We start from the raw sequence: 2,841 nt of genomic DNA on the forward strand, positions 1-2,841 counted from the left end.
GAAGTGATCACAATATATGATCACAAAAGCATTAAAGATGTAAAAGCTTCTCTTCTCCCTGCACATACTTAAAATACTAGCTCTGAGAGCAAGAACTTTTTGTGAGCAATTACCAGGCGTTGTGCTCGACACATCACCCCAGCTCAGCCTGCAACCTCTTGGCCCCAACGATGCTAGGGACTGATCTAAGCATAACCCCTGTTCCTGCTCAGGGGGTTCCTGTGACCTTGTCTCACAAAACAGCCAGGTGGTCTGCAGCATCTCCGCAAGAACCTGCTGCTTAGGTACAACCGAGATACCCCCAAGGACATAAAATACCCCTGCAGGCCTCCAGCACCCAGCTGTGCCTCCACAGCGGCTCACCTGGTACCTGCAGCAGAGGAGGGGGGCCTTGAAGGAAAAGGGTGAGCTCGGTGCCAGGATGAAGTGGAAGTCAACTGCTGTGTTCATAGTCAGGGCTGCCCAACTCGGTGTCAGTGCTCCTGCTGAGAATGAGTGCTGCTTCCAGTGGTCCTGCATTGATCTGCCTCACTCAAGGTCACGTTACGAGATCATTTACATTACAAAAATCAAGGTTTTAAAAAGTCATTGCTGAGAGTGACGCTTGATTTCTAAATTCAGAGTGCAGCTGGGCACATATCTGCATACGGAGACCCAGTTGTTACTAGAGATAGCAGGGAATCTTCTGCCCGCTCCATAACTTCACACTGGAAATATGCCCCATAAAATTTCTGTCACTATCTCACTATCATAACTCCAAAGGACTCAAAAGCAAATGACTGTGCTTTCTTATCATTTTTGGCTTATTACAACCGAGTTGTTAGAAGTGAATCCTTTACCCTGAAGAGGAAAAAAGGGTTTTGCAATGGATTTCTTTCCAAGTATGTCGCCCAAATTTTGTCATTTCCTTCCTTCAGTGAAGCACACACATTCACCTACTTTTTAATAACAGAACATCAGATGATACTTAGTCATCTGTTGCTCAAGGCTCTGCACAGATGTCGTACAATGCGCACAGCAGCTCATCAGCATAATGCCAGGAACACCACCCCGCCACTGAAGTCTCTTCATGTCCTTTTCCTAATGGGCAGGTAGATTCCATGGGCACATCAATGTTCCACATCACTCCCTGCCGAGGTCCCAGTCACCTTTTAACATTCTTTTTGAAGCTCTGACGGTGCTCTCTGTGATGTGCCTGGACCTCTTTTTAAACCAGCATCCCACAGACGAAGCCCAGCAGGACGCCGATGTCGTGGGGGCAGGCAAAGCTGAAGGGCCCCAGCTCGCTCCTGCGCTGGCCGCGGCTGCCTGTGACAGACAGGGCAGCTTCCAAGGAGGGTGCAGGTGGTGGGATGGCTGGTGAAGGGGTTTGGACATGGATTTTTCTTCTCGCTTAGTGGAGCAGTGTGGAGAACAGCCTGACGGGCCTGGGAAGAAAAGTGAGAGGAGAGCTGTGACTGGGAGTGCAGAGGCAGGAGCTGATTTCTCTTCAAACACAATACTCAGCGTTCCCCAGGGCACGGATTGATGTGCAAGGATTTTTCTCAAACGCTGTTTTCTTCAGATTTTTCTTCAGACGCTCAGAAGCCCATCCCCTCAGGCAGGGCCTGTCAGGCCGGGGCCAGGCAGCTGAGCCCCACAGCCCACCTCAGGAGGCCTCATGCTTGCGACCACCATAATGTGAGTACCCAAGCCGCACATCCCTCTGGTGTAGCCACGCTCAAGCCAAGTAAGGCTGAGCTTGCTGTTTTACACAGGCCCCCAGCATCTCCCTCCCAGGCTTCACCTGCCTCGGGTCTGTCTTAAATGGCCACAAGCTGCCCGCCCCTGCCCTCCTTTCCCTCCCAAGCCACCCATCTCTCCAGGGGCTCCCGGGGTCTCCCCCTGGTCCAGCCTGCCACACAGGGGGGCTCAGCCCCCTTTACAGGGGCCGTACATAGTGCTTGCAGGAGCGAGGCCTGCCCAGCAGCCTGCCCAGCCCCTCTGCCCCAACATGGTGCCGTCAAAGCAAGAATCGTCCTAAAACATGCTGGACTATTAAACTATTTAAAAAGTTTGTACACCTCAAAAAGTTGTTTAAATAATACATAAGTCTGCAATAGACGGTGTTTTTCTGAAATCTGCACTAACATACATACTTATGTATATACAAATGTATTTACACACCCTTTATATTCGTTTGTCCTCCTTTCAGTGTACCGTGGCTCTCTGTCAGGATCCTGTCAGCACTATAAAGCGTTGACTGCACACGATGGCTGCTGGCTACGGCCACGCTGTTACAGAGTGCACGTGTCAAGTGTTGCACATTTCCTAACGTCAGCACCATTTGCCTAACACATGACAGGCAAATAGATGGATTTAGGCTTTCCTGCTGATCTTTTATTTTTTTTTTTTTTCCAGAGAATGGAGGTATCTATTCCTGAATCTATTAAGAGAAATACAGACAAAGCATTAAGGTCACCGATTAAAAACAAAGGTGTTACTGCAAACCTACACATGGATTATATAAGGTTCTCACAACCTACCTTTACCAGGAAGCATTGTTTAGATTCTGCCACCACAGCTGTGCCTGGGGCAAAAATTCATTAAAGTTTCTTAATCTGGGCTACTTAGCCATCTTGAACTAGGCTAAGTGTTACTGTACTTTGCATTAAAATCAGTGAGATGACTTATGTGTGTAGCCGTGGAAGGAAGTGTGGCAGGTTTTGAATCCCAACGTTTGTGAGAATAAACAGACAAACGTGTTCCCGCTCCCTATTTGTTATCACAGTGCGTTTTGCAATCCCTTGCTAGAATTATTCAGTGTATTTGGAGCTTCCTCATCACAGAAGTCTCTTTTGG

General features: G+C 48.6%; 1 long non-coding RNA gene across 1 annotated transcript; it reads right to left on the reverse strand.

Moving 5' to 3' along the window:
* Positions 1–930: 930 nt before the first annotated feature.
* On the reverse strand, positions 931–2,495 carry LOC136791336 (uncharacterized). Its single transcript, XR_010833105.1, has 2 exons — positions 2,167–2,495; positions 931–1,427 (listed from the first exon to the last, which is right to left on the reverse strand). It is a non-coding gene; the product is annotated as an uncharacterized lncRNA (long non-coding RNA).
* Positions 2,496–2,841: the final 346 nt, after the last annotated feature.

Source organism: Anser cygnoides, chromosome 8 (genome assembly GCF_040182565.1).
Source record: "Anser cygnoides isolate HZ-2024a breed goose chromosome 8, Taihu_goose_T2T_genome, whole genome shotgun sequence".
In the NCBI taxonomy this organism is placed as follows: domain Eukaryota; kingdom Metazoa; phylum Chordata; class Aves; order Anseriformes; family Anatidae; genus Anser; species Anser cygnoides.